The following is a 16,193-nucleotide window of genomic DNA, read 5'->3' as shown; positions in this document are numbered from 1 at the left end:
GCTCACTCGTGACTTCCGGCGGTCACGGGCGTCGGGAGCGGGGACGCCACTCGATATCATGATTTCTGGGCTTCCAGCATCAGAGTGCACCTTTGGGGGGAGATCTAATAATATACAGCACAGAAATAAAAGCTTTTTAATCAGGTTGGTTTGTTTTACACTCGGGACCGGAAGTGACATCACTTCCGGGAATTCCCTGAGTGAAGCTAATTTCCCCAATTAAAAGGGGTATAAATAGAGGCACATGTGGGCCATTATGTATACACTCCTGAGGAAGTCCTGCAGTACAGCAACGGACGAAACGCGTTGAGTGACGGACTAACACATCTGCTATCAGATAAGCTGTTTTATATTTATTATATGGTACGGCAACTATATATTTTTTGTGTGTAATGGTAAATAAATGTTTTTTTAAAAAAAACTGTATTACACTATGGTTTGCTCTATTCTTCATCCTTTGCATTACACGGTTTGAGACCGTAAACACAGACGTGACCACTACATCCAGGAGTCCACTGCCAGAAGCGAGGAACGGTTTTGATTTCTGAGAAACGTTGATTAAAAGTGGTTATGAGACCACTTTACACGGTACACCTCTAATTTTAGGGTGTTTCTTGGTGGAGGTATATCATACTGTCTATATTGCACTAGGGGCGCCTCTCTCATTTGTTTTTTAGAATCTATTGAAGATCTGCCGGAACAGCGGATCATTTGGAGAACAGGCTGCCACCCCAGAAGATATAGGGGAAGTGCTCTGGACATTTTAAAGATCCATTGCAAACTGCATGAACTTTTAGAGGAAGGTCCATTGCGCCAATTATCACTCTTTTTATTACCATATATATATATATATATATATATATATACACACATTTCCAAAAGCGTCACTCCTCAAACCTTAATAAATGTAGCAAATCGATTTAAAAATCGGTGCCCTCCAAAATAGGCTGTATGATTCCATGCAGCATAATCCAGCATCTTCCAACGGCAGCACTCAAAATAACCACACCAAGCAGTAGATTTCTACCAATGTTTCGATGCTCCATGTTTGGCATTTTCTCTATCGTCCTAGTGGATGCTGGGGTTCCTGAAAGGACCATGGGGAATAGCGGCTCCGCAGGAGACAGGGCACAAAAGTAAAGCTTTCCGATCAGGTGGTGTGCACTGGCTCCTCCCCCTATGACCCTCCTCCAAGCCAGTTAGATTTTTGTGCCCGGCCGAGAAGGGTGCAATCTAGGTGGCTCTCCTAAAGAGCTGCTTAGAGAAAGTTTAGCTTAGGTTTTTTATTTTACAGTGAGTCCTGCTGGCAACAGGATCACTGCAACGAGGGACTTAGGGGAGAAGAAGTGAACTCACCTGCGTGCAGGATGGATTGGCTTCTTGGCTACTGGACATCAGCTCCAGAGGGACGATCACAGGTACAGCCTGGATGGTCACCGGAGCCTCGCCGCCGGCCCCCTTGCAGATGCTGAAACATGAAGAGGTCCAGAATCGGCGGCAGAAGACTCCTCAGTCTTCTAAAGGTAGCGCACAGCACTGCAGCTGTGCGCCATTTTCCTCTCAGCACACTTCACACGGCAGTCACTGAGGGTGCAGGGCGCTGGGAGGGGAGCGCCCTGGGAGGCAAATGAAAACCTATTGGCTAAAAAATACCTCACATATAGCCTCCGGGGCTATATGGAGATATTTAACCCCTGCCAGAATACACTAAAGAGCGGGAGACGAGCCCGCCGGAAAAGGGGCGGGGCCTATCTCCTCAGCACACAGCGCCATTTTCCTTACACAGCTCCGCTGGTCAGGACGGCTCCCAGGTCTCTCCCCTGCACTGCACTACAGAAACAGGGTAAAACAAGAGAGGGGGGGCAAAATAGTGGCAAAAATTATATTATAAAAGCAGCTATACAGGGAGCACTTATTATAAGGCTATCCCTGTCATATATAGCGCTTTTGGTGTGTGCTGGCAAACTCTCCCTCTGTCTCCCCAAAGGGCTAGTGGGGTCCTGTCTTCGTTAAGAGCATTCCCTGTGTGTCTGCTGTTTGTCGGTACGTGTGTGTCGACATGTATGAGGACGATATTGGTGTGGAGGCGGAGCAATTGCCAAATATGGGGATGTCACCTCCTAGGGGGTCGACACCAGAATGGATGCCTTTATTTATGGAATTACGGGATAGTGTCAACACGCTAAAGCAGTCGTTTGTCGACATGAGACGGCCGGACAATCAGTTAGTGCCTGTCCAGGCGCCTCAAACACCGTCAGGGGCTGTAAAACGCCCTTTGCCTCAGTCGGTCGACACAGACCCAGACACAGGCACTGACCAGTGGCGACGGTGACGAATCAACCGTATTTTCCAATAGGGCCACACGTTATATGATTTTGGCAATGAAGGAGGCGTTACATTTAGCTGATACTACTGGTACCACTAAACAGGGTATTATGTGGGGTGTGAAAAAACTACCTATAGTTTTTCCTGAATCAGAAGAACTAAATGATGTATGTGATGAAATAAAAAGATGCTAATTTCAAAGAAGTTATTAGCTTTATACCCTTTCCCGTCAGAGGTTAGGGCGCGCTGGGAAACACCTCCTAGGGTGGATAAGGCGCTCACACGCTTATCTAAACAAGTGGCGTTACCCTCTCCTGAGACGGCCGCACTTAAAGATCCAACAGATAGGAGGATGGAAAATATCCAAAAAAGTATATACACACATACAGGTGTTATACTACGACCAGCTATAGCGTCAGCCTGGATGTGCAGTGCTGGAGTAGTTTGGTCAGAGTCCCTGATTGAAAATATTGATACCCTGGATAGGGACAATGTTTTACTGTCTTTAGAGCAAATAAAGGATGCATTTCTTTATATGCGTGATGCACAGAGGGATATCTGCACACTGGCATCACGGGTAAGTGCTATGTCCATTTCGGCCAGAAGAAGTTTATGGACGCGACAGTGGTCAGGCGATGCGGACTCAAAACGGCATATGGAAGTTTTGCCGTATAAAGGGGAGGAGTTATTTGGAGTCGGTCTATCAGATTTGGTGGCCACGGCTACAGCCGGGAAATCCACCTTTTTACCTCAAGCTACTCCCCAACAGAAAAAGACACCGACTTTTCAACCGCAGTCCTTTCGTTCCTTTAAAAACAAGAGAGCAAAGGGATATTCATATCTGCCACGAGGCAGAGGAAGGGGGAAGAGACACCAACAGGCAGCTCCTTCCCAGGAACAGAAGCCCTCCCCCGCTTCTACAAAAGCCTCAGCATGACGCTGGGGCTTCTCAAGCGGACTCGGGGGCGGTGGGCGGTCGTCTCAAGCATTTCAGCGCGCAGTGGGCTCACTCGCAGGTAGATCCCTGGATCCTGCAGATAATATCTCAGGGGTACAGGTTGGAACTAGAGACAGATCCGCCTCGCCGTTTCCTGAAGTCTGCTTTACCAACGTCCCCCTCCGAAAGGGAGACGGTTTTGGAAGCCATTCACAAGCTGTACTCTCAGCAGGTGATAGTCAAGGTACCTCTTCTACAACAGGGAAAGGGGTATTATTCCACTCTATTTGTGGTACCGAAGCCGGACGGCTCGGTAAGACCTATTCTAAATCTGAAGTCCTTGAACCTGTACATAAAGAAGTTCAAGTTCAAAATGGAGTCACTCAGAGCAGTGATAGCGAACCTGGAAGAAGGGGACTTTATGGTGTCCTTGGACATCAAGGATGCGTACCTCCACGTTCCAAGTTACCCCTCACACCAGGGGTACCTCAGGTTCGTTGTACAAAACTGTCACTATCAGTTTCAGACGCTGCCGTTCGGATTGTCCACGGCACCTCGGGTCTTTACAAAGGTAATGGCCGAGATGATGATTCTTCTTCGAAGAAAAGGCGTATTAATTATCCCATACTTGGACGATCTCCTAATAAGGGCAAGGTCCAGAGAACAGCTAGAGAGGGGATTAGCACTGTCTCAAGAAGTGCTAAAACAACACGGCTGGATTCTGAATATTCCAAAATCCCAGTTAATGCCGACAACTCGTCTGCTGTTCCTAGGGATGATTCTGGACACGGTTCAGAAAAAGGTTTTTCTCCCGGAGGAAAAAGCCAAGGAGTTGTCCGAGCTTGTCAGGAACCTCCTAAAACCAGGAAAGGTGTCTGTACATCAATGCACAAGAGTCCTGGGAAAAATGGTGGCTTCTTACGAAGCAATTCCATTCGGCAGATTCCATGCACGAATTTTCCAGAGGGATCTGTTAGACAAATGGTCAGGGTCGCATCTTCAGATGCACCAGCGGATAACCCTGTCTCCAAGGACAAGGGTATCTCTTCTGTGGTGGTTGCAGAGTGCTCATCTATTGGAGGGCCACAGATTCGGCATACAGGATTGGATCCTGGTGACCACGGACGCCAGCCTGAGAGGCTGGGGAGCAGTCACACAAGGAAGAAACTTCCAGGGAGTGTGGACGAGCCTGGAAACGTCTCTTCACATAAACATTCTGGAACTAAGAGCAATCTACAATGCTCTAAGCCAGGCAGAACCTCTGCTTCAAGGAAAACCGGTGTTGATCCAGTCGGACAACATCACGGCAGTTGCCCATGTGAACAGACAGGGCGGCACAAGAAGCAGGAGTGCAATGGCAGAAGCTGCAAGGATTCTTCGCTGGGCAGAGAATCATGTGATAGCACTGTCAGCAGTGTTCATCCCGGGAGTGGACAACTAGGAAGCAGACTTCCTCAGCAGACACGACCTTCACCCGGGAGAGTGGGGACTTCATCCGGAAGTCTTCCACATGCTGGTAACCCGTTGGGAAAGACCAATGGTGGACATGATGGCGTCTCGCCTCAACAAAAAACTGGACAGGTATTGCGCCAGGTCAAGAGATCCGCAGGCAATAGCTGTGGACGCGCTGGTAACGCCTTGGGTGTACCAGTCGCTGTATGTGTTTCCTCCTCTGCCTCTCATACCAAAAGTATTGAGAATTATACGGCAAAGAGGCGTAAGAACGATACTAGTGGTTCCGGATTGGCCAAGAAGGACTTGGTACCCGGAACTTCAAGAGATGATCACGGAAGATCCGTGGCCGCTACCTCTAAGGAGGGACTTGCTTCAGCAGGGTCCCTGTCTGTTTCAAGACTTACCGCGGCTGCGTTTGACGGCATGGCGGTTGAACGCCGGATCCTAAAGGAAAAAGGCATGCCGGAAGAAGTCATTCCTACTTTGATTAAAGCAAGGAAGGAAGTAACCGTGCAACACTATCACCGCATTTGGCGAAGATATGTTGCGTGGTGCGAGGATCGGAGTGCTCCGACGGAGGAATTTCAACTGGGTCGATTCCTACATTTCCTGCAATCAGGATTGTCTATGGGTCTCAAATTGGGATCTATTAAGGTTCAAATTTCGGCCCTGTCGATTTTCTTTCAAAAAGAATTGGCTTCAGTTCCTGAAGTCCAGACTTTTGTTAAGGGAGTGCTGCATATACAGCCTCCTGTGGTGCCTCCAGTGGCACCGTGGGATCTCAATGTGGTTTTGGAATTTCTAAAATCTCATTGGTTTGAACCACTAAAAAAGGTGGATTTAAAATATCTCACATGGAAAGTGACCATGTTACTAGCCCTGGCTTCGGCCAGGAGAGTGTCAGAACTGGCAGCTTTATCTTACAAAAGCCCATATCTGATTTTCCATTCGGACAGGGCAGAACTGCGGACTCGTCCGCATTTTCTCCCTAAGGTGGTGTCAGCATTTCATCTGAACCAGCCTATTGTAGTGCCTGCGGCTACAAGTGACTTGGAGGACTCCAAGTTACTGGACGTTGTCAGAGCATTAAAAATATATATTGCAAGGACAGCTGGAGTCAGAAAATCTGACTCGTTGTTTATATTGTATGCACCCAACAAGATGGGTGCTCCTGCGTCTAAGCAGACGATTGCTCGTTGGATCTGTAGCACAATCCAACTTGCACATTCTGTGGCAGGCCTGCCACAGCCTAAATCTGTAAAGGCCCACTCCACAAGGAAGGTGGGCTCATCTTGGGCGGCTGCCCGAGGGGTCTCGGCATTACAACTTTGCCGAGCAGCTACGTGGTCAGGGGAGAACACGTTTGTAAAATTTTACAAATTTGATACTCTGGCTAAGGAGGACCTGGAGTTCTCTCATTCGGTGCTGCAGAGCCATCCGCACTCTCCCGCCCGTTTGGGAGCTTTGGTATAATCCCCATGGTCCTTTCAGGAACCCCAGCATCCACTAGGACGATAGAGAAAATAAGAATTTACTTACCGATAATTCTATTTCTCGGAGTCCGTAGTGGATGCTGGGCGCCCATCCCAAGTGCGGATTATCTGCAATAATTGTACATAGTTATTGTTAACTAATTCGGGTTATTGTTAAGAAGCCATCTTTCAGAGGCTCCTCTGTTATCATACTGTTAACTGGTTTTGATCACAAGTTGTACGGTGTGATTGGTGTGGCTGGTATGAGTCTTACCCGGGATTCAAAATTCCTCCCTTATTGTGTACGCTCGTCCGGGCACAGTACCTAACTGGCTTGGAGGAGGGTCATAGGGGGAGGAGCCAGTGCACACCACCTGATCGGAAAGCTTTACTTTTGTGCCCTGTCTCCTGCGGAGCCGCTATTCCCCATGGTCCTTTCAGGAACCCCAGCATCCACTACGGACTCCGAGAAATAGAATTATCGGTAAGTAAATTCTTATTTTTGTTATACACTAATGCCAAACATGGAGCATTGAAATGTTGGTAGAAATCTACTGCCTGGTGTGGTTATTTTGATTGCCGCCGTTGGAAGACGATATAACTAATATATATATATATATATTCCAGTTGTGTATATATTATCAATACATCAAACAAGCAGTGGCACTCGGAGACATAATGAAGAAATAACGATGTTTTTATAACATCACTTCAATCCATCCAACGTTTTGGGACAGTATAGTCCCTTTGTCAAGGTAATACAGTGAATAACATTATTCACTGTATCACCTTGACAAAGGGACTATACTGTCCCAAAACGTTGGATGGATTGAAGTGATGTTATAAAAACATCGTTATTTCTTCATTATGTCTCCGAGTGCCACTGCTTGTTTGATGTATTGTTTTATGGACTCTTTCCAGATGGCACCAGAGCAATTTCCTCCCTTGTTATGGTGAGTGCCGTTTCATCTTGTTATATATATATATATATATATATATATATATATACATACAGTATATGGGTGTGTTTGTATCTCTATATATATGTTGGTGTGTTTGTGTCTCTCTCATGGCATGGTTTTGCCTTGTAAGTGACTGCCCCTTTAAAAAAACGTCTGAGATTGGCAGGCATCCCACATTTCATTACATCCTGCCCATAGAGAGAGAGAGACACAAACACACACACAAACACACACACACACACACACACACACACACACACACACACATATATAGAGACACAAACACCCACATATATATAGACACAAACACACACACACACCAACATATATATAGAGACACAAACACCCACATATATATAGACACAAACACACACACACCAACATATATATAGAGACACAAACACCCACATATATATAGACACAAACACACACACACACACACACACACACACACACACACACACACACACACACACACACGTATATAGAAATAGGCGGCACTAGGAGACATTTCAGTACATAAAGTGCTTTAATCTGCATTAAAGCACTTTATGCACTGCAAAGTCTCCTAGCGCCGCCTATTTCCGGACGATACAAGTGGGGGGGACTGGTTCTCTCATAGGAAGGCACAGGAGCACTCAAATTGATTCCGTGGGGACAGATGTTGACAAAGAATCTTTAATATTTACAACACTATGATTTTAAATTTTGACTTTAGGCCCCCCTGTCTTAAGTACTCCGGGCCCCCCATTGCCTTAATCCAGCTATGAGTGTGCATGTCCTATTTATACAACATAAGGGTGGGTGGGAGGGCCCAAGGACAATTCCATCTTGCACCTCTTTTTCTTCTTATCATCATGTGCTGTTTGGGGCCTAGTTTTTTAAAGTGCCATCCTGTCTGACACTGCAGTGCCACTCCTAGATGGGCCAGGTGTTTGTGTCGGCCACTTGTGTCGCTTAGCTTAGTCACACAGCGACCTTGGTGCGCCTCTTTTTTTCTTTGCATCATGTGCTGTTTGGGGACTATTTTTTTGAAGTGCCATCCTGCCTGACACTGCAGTGCCACTCCTAGATGGGCCAGGTGTTTGTGCCACCCACTTGTAACGCTTAGCTTAGTCACACAACAACCTTGGTGCGCCTCTTTTTTTCTTTGCATCATATGCTGTTTGGGCCTATTTTTTAAATCTGCCATCCTGTCTGCCACTGCAGTGCCACTCCTAGATGGGCCAGGTGTTTGTGTCGGCCACTTGTGTCGCTTAGCTTAGTCACACAGCGACCTTGGTGCGCCTCTTTTTTTCTTTGCATCATTTGCTGTTTGGGGACTATTTTTTTGAAGTGCCATCCTGTCTGACACTGCAGTGCCACTCCTAGATGGGCCAGGTGTTTGTGTCGGCCACTTGTGTCGCTTAGCTTAGTCACACAGCCACCTTGGTGCGCCTCTTTTTTTCTTTGCATCATGTGCTGTTTGGGGAGTATTTTTTTGAAGGGCCATCCTGCCTGACACTGCAGTGCCACTCCTAGATGGGCCAGGTGTTTGTGTCGGCCACTTGTGTCGCTTAGCTTAGTCACACAGCCACCTTGGTGCGCCTCTTTTTTTCTTTGCATCATGTGCTGTTTGGGGAGTATTTTTTTGAAGGGCCATCCTGCCTGACACTGCAGTGCCACTCCTAGATGGGCCAGGTGTTTGTGTCGGCCACTTGTGTCACTTAGCTTAGTCATACAGCCACCTTGGTGCAACTTTTAGGCCTAAAAACAATATTTTGAGGTGTGAGGTGTTCAGAATAGACTGGAAATGAGTGGAAATGAATGTTATTGAGGTTAATAATACAGTAGGAGCAAATTTACCCCCACATTCTGTGATTTTAGCAGTTTTTATGTTTTTTCCCCAATAACCATCCAGATCCAAAATCAAAACCAAAACACGAAAAGTGCCAGCCGCACATCTCTAGTTTTACCATGGTCCACGAGAGAAACATTCTTCACAGGAGGAGAAGTAATAGGACATGAGGACATGCACTGAGACTGGAGAGAGGTTCAGGGGGAATGTGAGAAAATATTACATCACAGACAGGGTAGTGGATAGGTGGAATAGCCTCCCATCAGAGGTGGTAGAGGGTAAGACAGCAGAGCAATGGAAACATGCATGGGATAGACATAAGGATATCCTTACAAAGAAATGAGGGTCAAATAAGGTTTGAGATAAAAATCTGGTAAAAAAAAAAGGGGGCAGACTAGATTGGCCAAGTGGTTCTGATCTGCCGTCACATTCTATGTTTATCATACACGCCTACTCTCCCGCTTTCTCGTCACGCAGCCGCCGCGGCACGCCCCCCCCCCCCCCCACCAACGGCCCGGGCACGCCTGCGTTGTCCGGACCGCGCCCCCCTAAATGGAGTCCAAACGCCGCCGGCCTGCCCCCTCCCACCCAGCGACCACCTCTGCTTGTCAATCAGGCAGAGTCGATTGCAGGGCTAAGACAGCCGACGGCTGTCTGCTATGTGCCGGCGCTGCATGCGCACTTCAGACCTGATCGCTGCTGTGCGAACACCCCTATGTCATCCACATTTTTTAAGTTACCCAGAATTTAATTTGAACAAGGATAACATCTGGGCTCCTTGTAGCAGGTATACCTGCCCAATATTGCAGAACCTCTTCCATGAGTGTCCAGGAAGGGGCAAACATGGTGGGGCTGGCATTGTAAAGTACACTGAGGGGTAGGTTATAATGGTGAACTTAAATCAAATCTGGTCATCAATCCCCTGCTCTGTCCATTTCACTCAGGATGTGGGTGACTGACTCCCAGGAGTCCTGACAATCGCTCAGGAATCTGGACTCTCCTGGACAGAGCTGGAAAGCGTGGTTTAGTGTAGCACTCACCTTTCGTGCACACATTGAGCGTGGATGGTAGATACCAGGGGCTGGCTGGCCAGGCATGTGCACATTGGGCAGGACCAACACTGACCAATTTGGGCTGGTATCAGGCAGGGCTAGTTATCCTTCATGTGGCCGGGAACTACCTATGTACAACCTACCTATGCAACAAGATTGCCTTGGTCCTGCAGAGGCCTTGAAGCCTACGGCGGTTCTGAGGGACAATATTGAGACCGTGACTGACGTGATCTCCTGGGAAGAGTGACCTCTTCTGCTCCTACTCTGGTAAGGTCACCGGAGTAAGAGTGGGGACTGCATTTTGACCTTCAATCTCCCGGCCTTTTACTCCAGAGTTGTAAGCGGGGATCACATATGAAAGATTTGGAGTCTGCAAGATGAACACATTGTGTCGGGACGACTTCAAACGACTCTGAGATGGCAGACAGCCATCAAGGCCGCAAGCTCTGTCCCAACATGCGATAATTGATACATCCCCGCAATTATCGCAGTGCAAATTTGCTCTAGTTTATCACCTGTCATCTGCATCATCAGATGCGGATGGTGATAAATAAACCTATGAGTACTAGTGTCTCTGCAACGCGTTTCACACACTTGTGTGGAAAATAGAAATACAATATTAATACTTCTGTAGAGCGAAATTGAACAGGAAATACAAGGATAGTAAACCACTGCGCTCACTGCGGCTGCAGTTGTAGGGAACCCTGGTGTCACTCTACACCATATACCGTTACCCAAAAAAAAGAGGGAACCACCGCAACTGCGCACTGCTGAGAATGATAGAATATCAAAAAAGTTTTTTAAACAATGTCTATTTGGATGATGAGGTGTCGTTCAATCTTCTCCTTTTTCTTCCTTTTCTATTTTCAATCGATTTCCTCCGATTTCACCAAATGTCCCTCAAAAACAGTGAAAAGAGCAATATTTTGTGGGGTGTCTTAAATTTCAGGGGATTCTAGGTTGTATAACTCATAAAGATGGTTCGTACCGTACTCACGTATAGTACGGAAAATTTCCCACGTATAAAGGTTTCTTTTATGGCCCCAAGATTTCACCCAGCTGGATGGTTTGTTCTGTGTGTTCTTTCAAACTCTCACCAAGTGGTGTCACAGCACGGGAGATACCGGGGGAAAGAATGTCCCAATTAACTCCAAAAATGTTAAATACACTCATAAAGGTATCTTTTACAGGTGATCCAAACTTCAGACAGATAAACAATATTGTTCACTTAAAATAAAATACTTTTTATCAAACTTCCACTCCTGATATATATCTCATTATACCGAGATTGGAGGCACTTGGGAGTAGAGGTTTATTTCATGGGAAGAAATTGGAAAAAGAAACCGCTACGTGCTTGAAAACATCATTGAAGACTGTAAGTAGGGTACGCCTACCCTCCATTTCCCTATACCCGTTGTTTATCTGTCTGAAGTTTGGATCACCTGTAAAAGATACCTTTATGAGTGTATTTAACATTTTTGGAGTTAATTGGGACATTCTTTCCCCCGGTATCTCCCGTGCTGTGACACCACTTGGTGAGAGTTTGAAAGAACACACAGAACAAACCATCCAGCTGGGTGAAATCTTGGGGCCATAAAAGAAACCTTTATACGTGGGAAATTTTCCGTACTATACGTGAGTACGGTACGAACCATCTTTATGAGTTATACAACCTAGAATCCCCTGAAATTTAAGACACCCCACAAAATATTGCTCTTTTCACTGTTTTTGAGGGACATTTGGTGAAATCGGAGGAAATCGATTGAAAATAGAAAAGGAAGAAAAAGGAGAAGATTGAACGACACCTCATCATCCAAATAGACATTGTTTAAAAAACTTTTTTGATATTCTATCATTCTCAGCAGTGCGCAGTTGCGGTGGTTCCCTCTTTTTTTTGGGTAATATTAATACTTCTGATTTATGGATGACCGTCCTGCCAGGTGATGACTGGTCATCGTTATGCTATCCGGGTGATGGGCATATTCCTATGTGGAGGCCTGGAGCTGCAGCTCCATCCAACCCATTGTTATTCCGGCCCTGCTAATAGTCACATGAGCCCGTGCATCAGGCTACAATCCCGGAGCGGTTCAGGCAAATGGTTCTGCCTTCATATCTGCTCAGTCTTCTGTTGGGGAAATTATTTATTTTTTCTTTTCCTGTGGGAAACAACGACCAGGCTACATGTAATGAAGTCCGAGTTCGGTGGCCGTGCGTAATGCTGACCTGAACCCCATAGAGAATCTATGGGACATTACCAAGAGAAAAATGAGAGACATGAGAACGAACAATGCAGTAGAGCTGAAGGCCACTATTGAAGCATCCTAGTCTTAGTCATAATACCTCAGCAGTGCCACAGGCTGATAGAATCCATGCCAAGCCGCATTGAGGCAGTAATTCATGCAAAAGGAGCCCAAACCAAGTACTGAGTACATATGCATGATTATACTTTTCAGAGGGCCGACATTTCTGTATTTAAAATCCTTTTTTTATCGATTTTATGTAATTTTCTGAGATTTTGGATTTTCTCAAGATGTAAGCCACAAACATCATAATTATAACAAATAAAGGCTTGAAATATCTCACTTTGCATGTAATGAGTCTATATAATATATTAGTTTCACCTTTTAAGTTGAATTACTGAAATAAATTAACTTTTGCACAATATTCTAAGTTTCTGAGTTTCACCTGTATACAGATACAGTATTAGCAGTGACCATACTGCTAAGGGACCATCTAGATGTACAAGTCTGTAGGCCTAGTCTGTTATACAGGTCACAGAACCCTGGGGGTGACTTCTTATATCCACAGTAATGTAATGTAGGAGGTATATTACACCTTATGTTACACACAGAACCCTGGGGTGACTTCTTATATCCACAGTAATGTAATGTAGGGGGTATATTACACCTTATGTTACACACAGAACCCTGGGGTGACTTCTTATATCCACAGTAATGTAATGTAGGGGGTATATTACACCTTATGTTATACACAGAACCTGGGGTGACTTCTTATATCCACAGTAATGTAATGTAGGGGGTATATTACATCTTATGATACACACAGAACCCTGGGGGTGCATTCTTATATCCACAGTAATGTAATGTAGGAGGTATATTACACCTTATGTTATACACAGAACCTGGGGTGACTTCTTATATCCACAGTAATGTAATGTAGGGGGTATATTACATCTTATGATACACACAGAACCCTGGGGGTGCATTCTTATATCCACAGTAATGTAATGTAGGAGGTATATTACACCTTATGTTATACACAGAACCCTGGGGTGACTTCTTATATCCACAGTAATGTAATGTAGGGGGTATATCACACCTTATGTTACACACAGAACCCTGGGGTGACTTCTTATATCCACAGTAATGTAATGTAGGGGGTATATCACACCTTATGTTACACACAGAACCCTGGGGGTGACTTCTTATATCCACAGTAATGTAATGTAGGGGGTATTTTACACCTTATGTTATACACAGAACCCTGAGATGACTTCTTATATCCACAGTAATGTAATGTAGGGTGTATATTACACCTTATGTTATACACAGAACCCAGCGGTGACTTCTTATATCCACAGTAATGTAATGTAGGGGTTATATTACACCTTATGTTATACACAGAACCCTGGAGCGACTTCTTATATCCATAGTAATGTAATGTAGAGGTATATTACACCTTATGTTATACACAGAACCCTGGAGTGACTTCTTATATCCACAGTAATGTAATGTAGAGGTATATTACACCTTTTGTTACACAAGATTTCCCTTTCTCTGGAATTCTCTACCTCTCCCCCTCAGACTCTCCACCTCTCTACAAACAGGCTCTCAAGACCCACGTCTTCACCAAACCCAGCCAAATCTCATCCCACGCTCTCTGTCTACTCCATCTGTGTCACTCCTGTCTGTCTGCCCCTCCTCTTTAGAATGTAAGCTCTCATGAGCAGGGCCCTCTTCCCTCATGCGCTTATCCTTTTCTTACTTTAATAGTCTTCGACGGCACCAAATCCTGCAGTTTTCTGCCACCTGATGCTTATTCCAGTGTCATCTGCTGATGTAGCTATGTTTATTTACCCTGTACTTTTCCTATATTATCTTCACCTGTAAGTCACTGTTTTCCTGTTTTATTTGTTTATGTACTCTGTAATTGGGCGCTGCGGAACCCTTGTGGCGCCATATAAATAAAGAATAATAATAATAATGACACTTTGTAAGCAATACAATTTGTGTTCAGCGTTAGCAAGGTCTTATGGCGTCGTAGTTACCAGTACCAATACCTATATAACACTATGGGGCTGATTCAGCGTTGGAACGCCAGTGAGTCACATTTTGCAGCTGTAAAATGCGTTATCTAAATCAACACAATTTCCTGTATATGCAAATTAGCAAAACTTACAGGATGTATGTAGGTGTGCACCAGCGGCGTGTGAGGCGGCGTGTGAGGATTGTGTCACACACACATCAGACGCACTCACGTTCTGTCATTATACATTGTTTTATTATAAAATGGTTATAGATATGTAACACCCACAAATCCGGTGCCGGAACTTAACTAATTGTGGGGTGCTAAAATAAATCAGGTTCGGATGATCAGAGCGGCGGAGCTGCTTTACCCCTCAGACACAATGACAACACACATCAAACAAAATCCAACTCCATTTAATTATTAAATGATAAAGGCAACAGTGATAGCATTGTTCAGTAAATAATAACCAACAACCTCAATTATCGCAGGTAAATTGCGGGAACAGGTGAGCAAGCTGGCGTCTCTATATAACACAGTCTTCTATAATCAGCGTTGGTAATAAAGCTGGTATATTGCGGGAACAGGTGAGCAAGCTGGCGTCTCTATAAAGCACAGTCTTGTGTAACCAGCGTTGGTAATAAAGCAGGTAAATTGCGGGAACAAGTGAGCAAGCTGGCGTCTCTATATAACACAGTCTTCTATAATCAGCGTTGGTAATAAAGCTGGTATATTGCGGGAACAGGTGAGCAAGCTGGCGTCTCTATAAAGTACAGTCTTGTGTAACCAGCGTTGGTAATAAAGCAGGTAAATTGCGGGAACAAGTGAGCAAGCTGGCGTCTCTATATAACACAGTCTTCTATAATCAGCGTTGGTAATAAAGCAGGTATATTGCGGGTACAGGTGAGGAAGCTGGCGTCTCTGTATAACACAGTCTCGTATAACCAGCGTTGGTAATAAAGCAGGTATATTGCGGGAACAGGTGAGCAAGCTGGCGTCTCTATAAAGCACAGTCTTGTGTAACCAGCGTTGGTAATAAAGCAGGTATATTGCGGGAACAGGTGAGGAAGCTGGCGTCTCTGTATAACACAGTCTCGTATAACCAGCGTTGGTAATAAAGCAGGTATATTGCGGGAACAGGTGAGGAAGCTGGCGTCTCTGTATAACACAGTCTCGTATAACCAGCGTTGACAATAAAGCAGGTAAATTGCGGGAACAGAGTACCGCAGCAGAAGAGCATAAAAGGGCAGAGTACCGCAGCGGAAGGCAATGGAGTGATCTCACCCTGGAAGCTGCGGCGCTTCTGCCACCTCCGATACTCCAGGATCTTCGGTGCCACCCGGGACGCAAGGCACCGCATTGGGGATGCACCCTTGTGCTGAGGTACTCTATCTTTCCGAGGGTCTTCTCCTCTTCAACTGCCGCCGCGCCGTCCCCGGGTCTTCACTCCTCTGCGTTGTCCTCTCTCCTTCTGTGCAGCAGGCTCCAGTCCGCGCCGTCATCTTCAGCTGATGGGGTCTGCGCCGCCCTCTCACCGCTGGGGTCTTCTCCGGGTCCAGTCTGCTCCAGCTGCGGTCTTCTCCAATGACGCTGCCCGGGGTCCTCGCTGGGGGTCTCACCTGTACTAGCTTTAATGCCTCACCTGAAATAACTTTAGTGCCTAACCTGTACTAGCTTTAATGCCTCACCTGTACTAGCTTTAATGCCTCACCTTAAACTAACTTTAATGCCTCACCTGTACTAGCTTTAATGCCTCACCTGAACTAACTTTAATGCCTCACTTGTACTAGCTTTAATGCCTCACTTGTACTAGCTTTAATGCCTCACCTGTACTAGCTTTAATGCCTCACCTGAACTAACTTTAATGCCTCACCTCTACAAGCTTTA

Source organism: Pseudophryne corroboree, chromosome 7, assembly GCF_028390025.1.
Source record: "Pseudophryne corroboree isolate aPseCor3 chromosome 7, aPseCor3.hap2, whole genome shotgun sequence".
NCBI lineage: Eukaryota > Metazoa > Chordata > Amphibia > Anura > Myobatrachidae > Pseudophryne > Pseudophryne corroboree.
The sequence above is the reverse complement of the archived record's forward strand: the minus strand, read 5'-3'. Positions refer to the sequence as shown.